The sequence below is a fragment of the Athene cunicularia genome (assembly GCF_003259725.1).
Source record: "Athene cunicularia isolate RWA chromosome 1 unlocalized genomic scaffold, athCun1 chr1_part2, whole genome shotgun sequence".
NCBI lineage: Eukaryota > Metazoa > Chordata > Aves > Strigiformes > Strigidae > Athene > Athene cunicularia.
Genome location: NW_020799092.1, coordinates 38,973,256 through 38,989,477, shown reverse-complemented (window position 1 = coordinate 38,989,477; position 16,222 = coordinate 38,973,256). Strand labels below are relative to the sequence as shown.

General features: G+C 40.0%; 1 protein-coding gene across 1 annotated transcript in view; it reads left to right on the top strand.

Moving 5' to 3' along the window:
- The window catches only part of ACSS3 (acyl-CoA synthetase short chain family member 3), a 147,854-nt gene that overhangs the window by 581 nt on the left and 131,051 nt on the right, over positions 1-16,222 (top strand). The window lies entirely within an intron of this gene.

Genomic DNA, 16,222 nt, shown 5'->3' with positions numbered 1-16,222 from the left:
AGGCCCCGTCCCGTCCTGGGCTGGGGTCTGGCCAGCGCCCGGGCCTGGGTGTGCCTGGCTGAGGCAGGGCTGCGAGGAGCGGCCGCAGGGGGTGGAAATCCGCGGGCGAAGGCGGGAGAGGAGGCCTCTGGCCCCTGTGCAGGGCCTCGGCCGAAGGGGCGCGTCCCGTAGCGGCCCTTTCTGATGGACCGAGCTGCCGGCCACACCACCAGTCCGGCCATCGCCTCTTTTCTATCTCCTGGGTGCAGCCCGGCCATCCTCAAGAAACCCAGGGTCCTCTCATAAAGCGTCCACGCAGAGGTGGAGTTGGGTCCTCACATTTGCAGATCAAGAGGATGGCCGCAGACGTGGTGGCCACCTCTTCTTGCAAGATCAGCTGCAGCTTGTGCCAGCTTGGAGGCCTTCACAGAAGACCATCGGTGAAGGTGGAATTTCGCACCAGAGCTCTGCGAGCTTTGCCGGCAGCCCTCTGGTTGTCCACCCTCGCCGTTCACGTGAAGTCAAAGGCACCCGCTCAGCTGCTGTCAGAGAAAGGTGCGACAGAGTTCCTGCTGCCTTTCCTACAGTGGACAACCGTGTAGAGAAATGACTGAGGGAAGAATGGTGTCCTCTGCCCTGTGTAGTACCTGCAGTCCTGTGTTTGCCCAAGGAGCGCTGGAATGGGGCGGAGTGTCACTCCGAAGGGGAAGGTAGCACTCTTCTCCTCACCTACCAGCATCTGGCAAACCACAGGGGACTTGGAAGTACAGCAGTTCAACACTGCACATCAAGAAAAGCTTTCAACTGAGAGGATATCCAAGCACTAGTATAGATAATTAGGGAAGCTGTGGAAATTTTGCCAGTAAAAGTTTTCAGAGCAGATTAAAAATACATTCAGCTGTTTTAAAATTAGAGAAGTTTAAATAATGTTGGTGAACCACCCACTTCTTCTGATAAACTGAATTCAGCACAAATTCCTCTCATTAATAAACAATAAACAGTAGCCCATTTGGGTGTTTTGACAAGAAAATGTTTCAGTTGACTAAAATATAAAAATCGAGAAATCAGTTCCTGGCAAGCAGTTAGTTTTTAAAAATCAAAATTAACATAAAGAATTTTATTATGCAGTTTTTATGTACTTGCATAGCAGCTGGATTGACATAAAGTGTAACGGTTCCTCTTAAGTAGTCACTTAATTACTGTATATTGGATTCATAGTCTCAAACAGAGAAGTACACATTTGAAGATATAGTAACCTAATGTGACAACTCTCAAAACTCTTATGATACTTGAAAAAAATCTATTACAGATATAAAAATGTGTTTAAATAATATTAAAAGCAAAATACCAAGTTCATGAGCCAACCAAGGTACTTTCCACATAGGATTTCATAAGCCTCAGAGTTGCTCTTTTGAACTGCTGTCTTGTTGGCGGACATTTGGAAGCAAAACACAGTTGTAACTTTTTTATCAATAAATATACCAAATATATAACTTAGAAACATGTAACTTTAGAAAAATCGATCTTTGTGTTTGAGCAGGGTGCCTGTGGAAAGCCATAAACTTATTCTGGGTTTATCCTTTTTTATCTACTGCTGGTCAGATTTTTGTACTCTGCCACAGGGGCTAAATTGCACTTGGATGAAAGACTTGAATGGAAGTTTTTGCTGCACTTAAGGAAAATGAAAAGCAGCTTTTGCTGAAATGAAACATTTCCTAATCAGCGTAGCTTCTTCATCGTTAATGCTCAGGAACGTTGAAGACCTAGCTGAGGAGTACTTTAACTGGCTGAACTGTGAAAATTGCAGAAGTTGTCCAGCTGAATTCAGCAAGTGGAGAAAGGGGATGGAATAAGGCAGGGAGCAGTGCAGTAGCTCTTGCTTTGTCAACTCCCAGGAGAAATAGTGGACTCTAATTACAAAAGTTATCAGTCAAAAACAATGATAAAAATATCAGTCAAAAACAATGACAGAAGCAACTGGTCTGACTCTCCGTCTGCTTGTTGATTCCTTGAGCTGTATCAGAGTTTTTAATTCAGTATCACATGATGTTTACCAAGCCAATGAAACTAGACTGAGTTAACAGATTTTGTATCATAGGGACTGGAACTGGCTTACTGACACATATTTAATGTATAGTCAGTGGTCAGGTGCCAGTGAACAAGGCTATTGCTAATAAGATGCCTGTAGACTTTTTTGTCTCAATGTTTAAACAAAATTTACTATTTTATTCAAAGATCTATAATGCTAATAAAAAGGCTTTAGTGGCTATGCTTTTAGATAACAGGTTATAGGGAAAAAAGTCACCATGAAAGTGGGTAAACCTTGAAAGATGCGGTCCAGAGTGACTGTGAAATCTCAGTCCTTCAAGATTTTCAAAATGGGAAAGGTCCCGGGCAACCTGATCTTACTGTGAAGTTACCCTGGCTTTGAGCAACAGGTTGGACTGGATATTTTTCAGGTCCTTTTCAACCTAAATTATTCTATGGTTCTGTACTGTCCAAATTACTGGTAAGAATTATCTGAATAGCTGGATTAAATTGTTGCATTTAAAAAAATAATGTGTTTTAATGCTGCTGCAAGCAAGCACTGAAGAACACAGTGGTTACTTCCAGGACTAGAGACTTGGGAATGGGTGTTCTTGCATAGCAGGCTCAGTGTAAGTTCTTGGTGTGATGTTGCCAAAAGGGCTAAGCAATCCTTGAATATATAAGCAACAAATGGCAAATACAGCTAGATGAAATGATCTTTCTTGTGTACTTAGCATCCATAAAACAACTGACTAGAATACTGTGTGCAGATCTGGTGTTTGCCTTTCAAGATGGAAAATCAGCTTTGATGTGAGGTTTAAGGACCTCAGTCAAAGCTTATCAAAGAAACGGGTAAGAAGAAACTAAATCACTGTGTGTAGGTCCATGTATATGGTAGAAGTGGAACAGTGGAGGGATTTATAGTCTTTAAATTTATAGTCTTATGACATAAGGTGATCCTGTGACTGGAAGTTTAACAAATTCAACCTTCAGTAAGATGTACTATTCTAGTAATAAGGATAACATAGGGACCAATTACTCACTGTTGCTTGAAACCTTAACAAAAATCAAAGGTCTTTCTAAAAAGCTTGCTTTGATCTAACATCTAAAGAAAAACAGAATAGCTGAGGTATTCAGGAGGTTACATGAGATAATGATTGTGATCTATTACTCTCATGACTTTTATGACCCTTTGGTTTTCCTGAAGAACTGGTGCTACAAGGGCCAGAGAATTATTTCTACACAGCACAGTGCAATGCAGCGGGAGAAAACCCAACACCACTCTGAATGCCCTTGTTGGCTGATGGAGTAGCACATCTCCCTTTGTCCTAAGCTTTGCGTGGGATAATTACTTAAGATGCTGCCCCATGACTGGAATACTGAGGTAAATGCAGCTAGCTATTTGCTTCAGTACCAGAGCCACCCCTATGAGAGGTGGAAGTCCTGTTCATGGTGGCAAGAGCCATACCACAGCGACACAGCTAAATCTGTTTGGGTTACACAGCACTGTTTTATGCCTTTTAGCTGTATTCTGGATATTAGTCATTGGACTAAATGTCTTCCTAGGGCTAAATTTCAACTTGGGTACTTACATCTGGGTTCCTACCTACATTTCCTGTGAAATGTCTGTTTGCTGCAGGAATTTTCACATCCAGCTTTACATTGGAACGTTTGTTGAGCAGCTGCTTTATTTTACCCCGAGGCTACAAAATAGATAATTTTTATTATATATCTTGTGTATACCCCTTTTTGTTAAATACAATGTGTTAGACCATTGTTCTTGTATCGACAGGTCCGGGGAATGCCACACACTCAATTTGCATCATGATCAGCTGTATCGGTCATGCCCCCATTAAACATAGTATGCTTATGTTTGCACATTGTGTGAAATTACAGATTGTTTCAGAGAAGATTCCAAGTACAGAGAACTTTTCAGACCCTAGATCACCTCTTAGGACTGATTCAGGACATGCATTCAGCCTTTTCTCTTTTTTGTGCTTCACTTGTGCCTTGCACTTCAGCATAACTAAAAGCAGAGATTGCGGTAGTGTTGTAAACGGGCTGTGAATTCTCAGAAGGCTGAGAATTTTTGTCATCATTCAGATTTGCTTTTTGAGTGGCATTTTGCATCTACAAGGGAAATAATCCTTCCTTTTTTTTAAAATCCATTGGTTATTTTCATGCAGTTTCCATGGCAGAGCTTGCTATTTGAGAAATCTAATGGTTTAACAGCAGTTCATTTACTGGGCAAAGAACTACATCAGTTACCTGTAAGAAATGTGATTTAGTGCTTGCTGAGAACTAGATACATTACTCACAAGTACATTTTGACCCAGGACAGCCATGGCATCTCAAATAATATTCTGGGTGAGCTAGAAGTGGGTGCATAGCTGTATTTTTCCACTATACTACAGAACTGTACTTTCTGCAGGACTCATTTTACATTCTAATATCGTGTAATCTATTACTTTTTGTAGATAGTGCCGTTACTGTTTTTCCAAACACTGAAACTAATCTAACCTTTAAAAATTTTATTTTTTTTCTGGTTTTGTTAAAGATTCAACTGCAGTTGACAACAGGGAGAACAGGCTTGAGCTTTGCTGAAACTCTCCTTGGGCTGCATTGAAATTCAGGTGGAAGGTCTAATCAGTCCAGTGAGTTTCTACCTATAGTCTGTAGAAGCCTGTATGTTTAGGTAGCATCTTTAAAAATACCTACCAAAAAAACTAAGAAAAGCAAACCTGTTGCTGGTAGGCTTACGTTTGCTGTCTAGGAAAGTGGGCTGTGCCTTTCTGGGCAGTATCCACCCTTTCTTTTAGGCAGGGAAGTAGTTTAAAAGCAGTTACAAATCAGACCTTCAATCCATGATCAGACCTTCTATCCATGATCATCTTTGGATACCCTTGAAATCTGAACTTTCAGTCTATTTTTCTTTGTTACTTCTTTTGACTGTTTTAAGGATTGGATCTCAAAGTTCATCAGTACTGAAAACCTTTGAGAAGAGTGCATATTATCCTATGTGAGGCCGCAGACATCTTCAGTTAGCTAGTTTAATGCCAGTTCAGGCTACATCTGCAAGCACTGTACCTGTTTGTCTTAACATACCCATAACACATGAATTCACACAGTGTTTTTAGTTATTTGAACAACTGAACAAAAGCATCGATTTGCTCTTCTCATAGACAAGCATAATGAATTATCCACATATCTTCTTTGTCCAGTCTACTAACATACATTTTAGGTAGAATTTTTTCATCACTGTGATTTCTTAACAAGAATTGTTTGAGTGAATAAAAAAAAAAGAAAAAAAAAAAAGTAGACTTGTCCATGGAAATGTTTATTGATTGTGTTTCACTGGGTTTCTCATTGTTTCCATCAAAACATCCCTGTACATAATGGTGACAGAGAAAGGATATCTGGTCAAGAAATAGATACTTACCTTTACAGGAAGTTAAAACAGCAGAGCGTATAATTTTAAGTAGTTTTAGAATTATCAGGGTTGAACTAATAGGATAGTCACAAGGAGGTGCACAGTCAAGTATGTAGGCATAGGGAAAAAAAGAGAAGTGCAAGGACAAACCACAGTTCCATAAAATTGCCACAGCTAATTAGTTTGGGAGTGTGAACAGCGCAACAGATAACACTTGCTATCAGCCTTGTATTTCCTGAACCTGTTAATCCTGTGTTAATTTTCATGTGAGATCAGTGACATTATGATATTCATCTGAAAATGGGTGCGACCTTGATTGCAAGGAGTTATCTGATTTTAGTAAACTCTCTAAGTACCTTTTTGAGCCATAAAAATTAAAATATGATTTAAAAGCCCTTTTGGGATCGAGTAAATTTTCAGATTTTAACTGAGAAAGGAAAAAAAAGCAAGCTGCTTGCAAAGCTTGTGTGTTTATAGACATATGAGGTTTTAGTTCAGCTTAAGTATTATCTGAAATCTTTGATTACCTTATTAAGGCTAAACAGATAGCCATGTTTATCAATCTGAGGATTAAAAAGCACCAACAAACCAGTGAAGAACAAAAAACTGACAGCTTGGAGGAAAAGTGTGGTGACTAAAATGAAACTCAGCAGTACTTCTGTTTCAGTTCTGGTTTTTATTAAAAAAAATGGAAATTACTAATTTTATTTTAGCTTTCAGAAGATATAATGATTGTACTGAAGCTTTCCTCTGCTTTTTTAGTGACATGCTCACAAGAAATGACAGTATTTAACTATTGCTGGGGACCAGAATGTCAGGGATACTGATGATTGTTGTTGAGAATAATATTTTGTCTTTGGAAGGAAGGAAGGAAAGCCAAGGGGAAATATGATTAAGTTGTCTTGGTCTATGAAGCAGTTTAATGGTAACCTCTGCATCTCCAATCAACATCACTTCAGAGCTGATCTGTGTGACTTTGCGAACAATTAAATCACATCTGGTCACTGCAATGCAGTTTCACTCACTTGCTAAGTTACTCTATTTCCTTGTGCGTCCCAGAGGCAAAACCAGCATCAGGGCATTTGTGGGGTTTAGATGTGTACAGATGCTGATATGACTGTGTGTAGTCCCAGTATCTGAGGAAGCTTTTTTTGTCTAGAGACAGTTTGAAGTCTTAGTTCCTGAGCCAGAGAGTCTGCAAGACTAGTCCTGCAAACATCTGGGCATATTCTATCTTTGGTCTCACGGCAAACTTACTTGCTTTAGTTCAGTTAATAACTAATGTGAGAACAAGTGCCTGGCTCAGTTCAGAATCTAATTATGAAATATTTTCCTCATGGAAAGCCTGAAATGTACAGATTTAAGGTTCCTAGCTGACTTTTCTGATAACTTATTTTTAATATTCAGAAGAACATCTCTTCTTGGCACTATACTAACAGTATTCTCCAACACATGCTGTTGTCCAACTGCTCAGAGCCCTCAGATGACACCATCCTGGTAAATTCGTTCTTCACTCACATTCAAAGCCATCAAATTTGCCTTCAAGTTGGCCCATGTTATGTTCCAGACCAGAGAACAATTTCTCAATTTCTTCAATTCTATGGCTGCAGCACTGTCAACAGTTTATATCTAACTTTTTAAACAAAAAATATTTGAAGAAATAGATAAATACTGCTGGGATTAACACCAGGTACCAGGGTTCTTGTGCCTTGCTTTGTCCACAACCACTGATGATGAACAAGACTCACTGTAGCAGCACTCCTGTCACATCAACAGCTATCATCAAACACTGAGCCTCCAGTTTTTCTCCAGGTCTGTCATAATTGATGCAGTGATGGTCAGAACTCTCTCACCTAGTCAGTGGCTGTAATGAGCCTGTAAATTCTTCATACTGAAGCCCTGTTTGATGGCACCATCTCTCTGTGTTGGCACAAGAAGCCATCTTTTGTTGCATCTCTTTGCCTAATCAAGGAAATTCCCCTCAAGGACATATTACAAGTACTCCTGCAGTTACACTTGCATTTCACTCATCTGCATCAGTAGAATACATTTAGTTTCCTTGTCCAGGATCCTCTCCACTAGATACACTCATTGACTTCATTTGCTATCTGTCAGTGAGTACTGGATTTGCATCACTGCAAACGTGGAAGGATGAGGCCCTATATGCAATGATATGCAGCTACAAGACGCCCGGACCAGCCTAATACTGTTACTATTGCCTGTGACTGCAGTTCCTCCTATTGTCACATGAGCTGCTCTTTTCATCACTTGATGATATCTCACGTGTTAGGAGAGAGGGAAGAATTAGATAAATCTGGGTGATCAGACTAAGATTGGGTCCAACATCTCTATCTCCTGTCACCAGGTCCAGGTCAGCCACGGCATCTGGGGAATGTCCCCTGACCTCACTACTGTTCTGAGTTACTAACCAGAATGGAACATGAGACCTGTACAATGTCTGTCATTTACTAAGACTGAACTAAATAAGCTTTGCTGGACCCAAGAGGACTTCACAGGGTTGAACATCTCTGTGTTGCACTCTCCAGTGCTGTGTGTGAAACTTGCCTGGGTAGTCAGTGTTTGACTTGGTTATGCATCACTAAGGCAATGTCAGTGGATTTCAGATGGGGAGAACTGGGTATGAGAACACCGGACAGCCCAGAAACTAAGTGAGGACAATAGCAAGAGAAGTGCACTGCTATCAGCAGGCTGTGGGATAGGAATTTGCTAGACTTGCAATTTTTTTCTTTTGCTCTCTGCCTGCAAAAGGTCTCAGTTTTGCAGTTTATTCATTTTTTTCTCCTACTGAAGTGAGACTGAACAGACTATTTTGAGCTTGAATTCTCTGTCAGCAAGAAGGGAAACTTTGTCTCACAGATGGGCCAGTGAGGGATTTAAAGTCTGATTTCTTTTTTTCCTTCTAGAGATACCTGTGGATTCTTAGTATTCATGTAAAAGAAAAGCTATATCTGTTTACCTAGCTTGTGAGGGATTTAGGAACTGTCTTTATGTAAAACTGCTGAAACTGGCTGTACTCCAGAGTATTTCCAAGAGAACAGGACTATTATTATGAACAGATAACAACTTCAGAAGAGCAGGGGATTTTCAGATCTTGATTCAGATTCATCTTCTGGTGCAGGATTAGAATCATAAGGTGTGGAGCTGGAAGAATTTTCCCTTCTATATCCAGACCTTGCAACACCATTCCCTATCAGTTATTTCAATTCTGTGTAGCTGTTGAAGGAAAAGCTTTTCCCACAACATCTCCCAGGCTGAAAATGTAGAAGCAGAGCTGGCTTCAAGCATAACCAACTTGGGCAACAAAATAAAGAGAGCAGCAAACAATGTATCCCTGCCCTATGGCTTCTGCCCTGAACCCCATGGTCATGCCAAAGGTGAGCGCTCCTTGCTTGCGAGGAATACTGCCATACAGTGAGACACAGCAGTCCTGATGGGGCTCTGACAGCCCCTGTCTGTGTTATATGTCAAAATGCTGTCTGCTGGCAGGGTAAATCCTTCCTCATTTAGTAGGAGAAGAAAGTGCAGGACCTCATCCCCTACCTACAGACCCTGGAAGTGTTCCTGGCCGCTTGGACCTGCACTGGCCTCCCTCCACTTCTGTGGCTGTTGCTCTGGTAGTGCTGTAAAACTGAATACTGTTGCAGCCCTGAGGGCTGGAGACACCAAAGCGCTATGAAGGAAATGGCTTGATGCAGCATAACATGGTAGCCAAAATATGGTCATACCGTAAGGTTGTATGCACAAGGGGGCAGACTTGAGCTGCGGTGGGACCCCTTGCTTTTGGTTCTCATTAAGAACATCCTAAAATTAAAGGAGAATGTCCCTAGACAATTTGGGAAAGTCGGCAGGAGTAATGAAGCAGGCTAAATTGCTGTGTCACAGATCACAGAGGCTCCTCAGCTGGTCCTGGCTCAGGAACCCCAAAAGCAGTAATATCTTCGCTCTACAAGATGACACCTTTTCACTTCCTGAGACAACTCTGCTCAAAATTCATGTGTTGACTGGCCTTTCCCTTTGAAGGGGATTTCCACCAAGAAGCAAGAGGTCTATGAGTTATCTCCTCTTTCAGCTGAACCATGTTTCTGGGCCGCAGAGGATGGTCTACAGCTGGCCTGGGCATTTGATACAATGTTTGATAAAACAGGTTATCTGTTAAACCTTGAAACACTTTGTAGGTTGGAAGGTGGCTATGGTTCAAAAGGTCTGGCAACAAGTGAGCTTAAAAACAAATGCTTTATTATAAAGAAGTCAATATTTAGTCTGTTTCTGTGTCACAATAAATATCCCTTGGCTTGCTCTGTCACGTCTCATGACTTGATGCAGTAAGACTGTCTCTCTTGAGACAGACTGAAAGTTTGATCCCCACCCCCACGTTTTCTTTGATAGTCATGCTATTATTCCTTGCTCCCCAATTTCTCTTAAAATACCATGTTTGATATACTCAGAGGTCTCAATGCTACCATTCTTAATGCCTGTGTTGGTATTTATGATAAAAGCTAAAGGCTATTTCCATCCATAAATCTACTATAGTGTATTCAGTAGAGTATTTAAGTGGATTTTGTGCTGTGAGACTGGCCTGCTAAAGGAATTTGTTAATAATAAGTGGATAAAATGCTTTTTAACTGTGTTTCTATGGCATTCAGCCCCTGAGAAATAAGTCTAAAACTACTTTCAGTGATACATGCAGGAACTGAGTCTCTGCGTACATGTATACTCAACAAATGAATTGCAGTGAGGCATGAAGGATATTTTAAGATCCAGCGCTGCAAGATATTGAGCTGTGCTAAGTCCCTGGAAAGCTGAGTAGGGGAATGCTTCCATGGAGAACTCTTGGGCATTTGAACTTGCATTGTTCAAAGCCACTCCTCCCATTCCTCCATGCAAATACAAATTACATGAAGTGAAGTTAAAGAAAATACAATGGGCATTATTTTACAGGCTAGTTAAACAAAATAGCATTGTGGACAAGCGAAGAACAACAGTTAGCCTTTATGCTGAGCATAGCAAGTACTATTTGAAGCATAATTTATCAATTGTATTCAATAGTTTATATATTAGTAATGGATTAGATTATTAGCATCCACAAGGACAGAAGAAGAACTGAAGAAATTCAAAAGACTAGGCAAAGCAATGGTATGTTTTGCCTGTCAGTGGGTTGGTAAATATTTCAATACAGAAATGGCCAATACTGTAGGGCAAAGCAGGACTGCAGGCGTTGAGAATCTCCTGGATGAGCCTTCCATCACCAGCTGTTAGGCATGTTAAAGGCATTATGTAATTTTTCACTAACCCCAAAACAAAATGTAGCTGGCACTGGAAGGCATTTTAGCTTTGCATCACTGAGAATTAAAAAAAAAGAAAAATTGCTTTGTTCAGACCAAAATGAATGTTGTGAAGCCCATTTAGGCCAAGCTTCAATTATCCCCAAAATGGAAATTTAAATATTTCTACCAGTGCAATGTCAGGACACTGCAGGCATTAAACGATGTTCATTAGGGACTTGTCATCTAGTCATATAGAACAGCATAAACAAAGATGGGCAGATTCCAGATGTTAGATATAGCAATTTAAAAGGGAAAGGGTTCCCACTCTCATTTTTATTAAGAATACTTTCCTAACAGAATGAAGTAATTTTGGGGAGTGGGATTATGAGTAAGCTACAAAACTGGCCTTGTTGTTTAGACATGTGCAGCATATAAATATTGTAAAACTTTAGAGGACAGATGGCCAGAGATTTCAGAAATGATAAACATCAGCTTTCTGCTTTGGACTGGTCAGTGCTAGACCTAGAGGTCACATTCAAGTTGCTCTGAGTTCTCCTGCAATATTTGGATCTAGTTTGACTCTTCAGTCTCGTAGGACTTCCTGTCAGGTTCCATCCTTGGTCATTCAGCAATCCAACAGAGTGCCATGACTATCTAGTTACAGGAAAGTATTGCTGCAGAGGTCTCCAGAACATCACTAGCAAAGGAATGAGACAGCTGTACTGAGATTAATTTTGCCTACTTTGGTCCTTTGTTTCTATCTGGATTGCAGGGATGAGGCTTGACGTTTGGCAACACTGTGTCAATGATAGATCACACTTGATTACAACCTTCTGATTACTCATACCTTTCTTTTTTTTTTTTTTTTTTTTTTTTTTCTGACTGATATTTGGGCATCAAGAAACACTGAATGAATCCAAAAGGCTTTTTTTCTTGGGTGCAGAGAGACTTAAGATATGACAGGAGAGATCATCAATACTAGAGGATCTTTCAAAAGAAACAAATTATTCAGAACTATTTCCTCTTCTTTTACTCCTCTCCAAACACAGTGGAGCTTCAGCTTTAGCCAACTGCTGTAACATTTGAGACTGTCAGACTTTGAGATGTATCAAGATACATGAATTATATTGCTGTCTTCACATAGCTTATGGGAAGCAAGGAATGTCTATGTAAACTGCTATGTATTTCATCCTGTCAGCAGTCTGATAAGGTTCCAAAAATGTGGGATTGGTTGGGGAAAAGTTGAGCAAAGGCTTAAGAAACTGCATGGATGACAGCTTTGGAAGCGAAGGGATCACTCAAGGTTCATTTTGAAAGGATCTGAGTAATTTCTGAAGTCACCCAGAGTTAAAAAGAGAAGTGTCTTGTGACCTGTTACAGCAAAAAAATGCAAGGAAATGCTTGTAGGGCTTTCTCTAATTATCTTTGGAGTGTGTATTAGCAACACACATATGTTCCCAATCTCAGGCAATACCAGACTGATTTGGTATATGCACCGTTAAAGTATATTTCGTGTTTGTAGCCTTTTAGCACTGGATGATGTCATCTTACATGCAGCTTGTGACAGCAGCTGCCTGAATTGGTGTTTTTTCTTTCATGCTCTGATCTGTTTTCTACAGGCAAGAGAGATTCATCATAATGAGAAACGTAAGTCACTGCTCTCACTAACCACTCACAGGATTAGAAAAGACAGCAACAAAGACATCAATTATTTAACCATAATTTACCTTATTGTATCCAGAATAGCTAACTAGAAAGAAAATGCCATTTATTTTTCTGTAACACACAGAATAATCTATGCATTACGTTTGAAGTATGTGAACTGCAGTGATAAGTTAACATAAATAATCAGCATTTCAGGAGCCAGGAATCTCAGCAAAGGAACAAACTTTCTGTCCTTACCTTTCACTGCCTGTAATCAGTTCTTGCTGGGTGACTGTTGCTATTCTTGGTGATTGGCAGAGCAGTCTGTGAGGCTCACTGTCAGCAAAATGACACAAATTATATTATCAACTCTTTCTTTCTTACAGACCCCTTTGTCATTTATATCTTAGTTGTGAATGTTGTTATTAAGCCTGATGTTTTTATCTTCTAAAGATCTTGAAGAAAAGGGTACTTGTTACTTTGGCACACTGTTAACAATGTCTTTCCCCTTAATATAGGGGTATATATATATATAAATATATAAATACTTTAAAATTTATTTATACAAGTAATAAAAGTTATTCCTGTAAATTTGAAAATGGCAGCTATACTTTTCTTCCCTTTAATCTGTGATGGTGCACTGATGCAATCTACCTTTCTTCCAGCCATTCACCCCTTTGCAATCTCAAACTGTCTCAAACTGTTCCCAAACTGTTGCATATGAGATACAGAACAGGTGCTTGAAGTCCCACCAACTTGTTGCACGCAAAGTCTTGTTATGGAAAAAGGAAAGACCTCATAAGCAAAGTCAAGAAGAACTTATTGTTAATCTAGTTGAAATCTTAAGTCTAATCATCAAGGCATTAACATCCCATGTCTTTTTGTAGGATAAGCATGATGCTGATGTTAATGGCTTCTTTATCCTCACACCTGGGCTCATTTTAATGAGTTTGCTAGCACATGCTACACCTTGCTTCTTCTTCATTAATATGCAATGTGATATTACATCTGGGTTTGCAACATATGTTGTGGTTTACATACGCTGGGTAAGTTTTGTTAAGCCTAACACTGGGTTTGCACAGCTCTCGAGATTGCATTCCTTCAATAACCAGTATTTGACTGCTGGTGAGTTATTTATAGTCCTTGGGCCTCCTGAGTCATCCTGTACCCACACTTTCAAGGTCTCTGCTGTTCTCTCATGCTTGTACTCCTCCATACTACATTATTTTAGTATAAAAACTAGTTCATGTCACGTCCTGCTCAGACGAGGGGGACAAGTGACTCAGATTCGCAAATCCCCAATTGGAGTGGACAAGTCTCCAAGTTCAAGCATTTATACTAACTGCAGTGTACTAATTGAGCACACGATAATTGGCTAAGTATATAGCAAGTTGTGGGGAGCAATACAATATGCCTTGCATTTCTTAATGGAAAAAGGAAAAGAGGGAGATAGAGGGAATGGGGAAATGCAGATCACCAGTCTGAGTTCCTGCGCTGATACCACCAGTGAGGGTTCCAGGAGATGGACGTCTTTTTCTCTGGCATCCATCTTTTTCGCTTCACTGCTGTCTCCAGACGGCCAGGGCTGGGGGGGGAGAGGGGAGGCAGGGAGAGGCGCAGAGAGAGCGAGCGAGCCCTTTCTTCCCCCCTTTGATTTATACCCACTTTCCTTGGGTCTGTCCCCTAGGTCAACCCACAGACCTACGTATCTCATGTATGGGGAGGGGTAAGGTGTTTCATGGGATGATGTAATCAGCGTGATCATGTCAGCCCTCGTTAGCATATTGAGGGGTGTCAACTTTAATATGCATTTTGTGGATAATGAAGCAAAGTTCGTTCACCAGACACACGGCCCTTGAAATCTGCCCAGGTGCCCCAGAGGAGAGCCATCCTGTCTCCACAATGCTCTCTCCCCCAGCTGCATGGGGTAGGGTTATCAGCTTCGGCCTCCACAGAAAGCACCCTGTGACTCAGAGTTTTGTCTTGCGAGTGTTTGAGGCATTTCTTTGATCAGCCTCAACTTTTGCTTTCCCAGGTTGTTTGTCTTAGTTTCTCACAGGGCTGGTTTCTCGTCTCTCACAGTTCACCCCCTACAAGTAACTATTTGTTATTATCATCTATTAGTTACAAAAATATATGAGAAATATATGAGAGTATTTCACCACACAACTGTACAATTGTTGCACCAGGGGAGATTTAGTTTGGATATTAGGAAAAATTTCTTCACCAAAAGGGTTGTCAGGTATTGAAACAGGCTACCCAGGGATGTGGTTGAGTCACTATCCCTGGATGTATTTAAAAGATGTGTAGATGTGGTTCTTAGTGACATGGTTTAGTGGCGGATTTAGCAGTTAGACTAACAGTTGATTCAATTATATTGAGGGTCTTTTCCAAACTAAATGATTCTATGATTCTATGAAATCTTAGCAAAACCTAAGAGAATAGTAGTCACCTGGTTGTTCATTAATTGCTGTTACAGCTAAATAAACTAAAATATGGCTTCAGCCAGTCCAGGACAAGACCAAAGCCTCACAATATCTGAGGTCTGTGTGAGTAGCTTAACATAGCCTGTGGTCTACAAGCCAGGGAAATCCCATATTTCATGTACTACAAGGCTGCAGATCTGCTCCCAGAATCTGAGAATAGAAAGAAAATAATTTGTTACTCCAGGCAGGTAAAAGTGGTATTTGGGCATCATGAAATGCCTAAAGTCCCAGCATCATTGAACCTTTCACGTGCCCAAGCCTCTCTTAGTTATCCTGAACATAGCTATATATGTGCTGGTGCTGCCTGGCTGCTCAGATCACATCTGAGACCTGAAAGGGATCTCAGATCAGGTGTGGGTCAACCTCTTGCCTTCCTGTGTCCAGTTCTGTATGTGTTTTGAGAGTGTCTACCAGATTGGGTGCCAAGCCAAAGAGAGGTAAGAAAATCCAGTTTAGGATGTGGGGAGGACTGACTGGATAGCGCTCTCTGCATGTTACAGGACTGCATATGTGTACTTGGTTCCTTCATGGTTTTAAGACCCATTTAATTTCCATCTGCCACTTGTAAACTTCCTCCCTGATTGTAAAAGTCTTTTATAACAAAGATCTCAGTTATTCTAAGATGCTTGGATCATAAAGTAACTGAATCTTTTCCACAGTTTATTGAGATATTATTTCATAATGTAAAGCAGATCTTGCATGAGGTTTAAACTAGAAGTTCAGTGGTACATTGGTGGTGGTTGTGAAGGTTAATGTGTTCTTTCTCAAGTGGTAAAGCCAGTACAAAAGACTGGATTTGGTTCTACTTTTAAATATATTTTATATTAATATATATTTATTAAAATTAATAACATATTTAATTTTTACTGCTTACTAACTTTCCCTCAGCTTTCAGTATGACTTACTTTTAAGATCAAAGTTACTGCATTTCCTTTTATTGTCAATTCTGGAAATAGAAGTTTGGTAGCTTTACCTTTTCTGTATTCATTGTGTATAGATCCCTCTAAGTCCTTATTGACAATTCAGTTCTTGTTATGAGGGAGCAAAATGTCATCTCCTTATTGGCCCTATTTATATTATTTCCTCATAACAAATAGTTACATTAATTATGGTGATGTTTTTAATCTTGGGTATTTCAGATGAATGCTTCATTGAACTATTCCATTACCAAAGTATTTGATTTTTAAAAGTAAAGGAACTTGTAATATAAAAACTCTTTATGCTGACTCTGCTTAACATTCAGATCCTGCCCAATCATTTCCTGGAAGAATTTATTACAATATTAAAAATGAGTGCGTTTTAAGAGTTATGTTATTAATATAATCAAAGCAAAGGAGCAAACATTTGAAGAAAACCTTCTGAAAACAGGG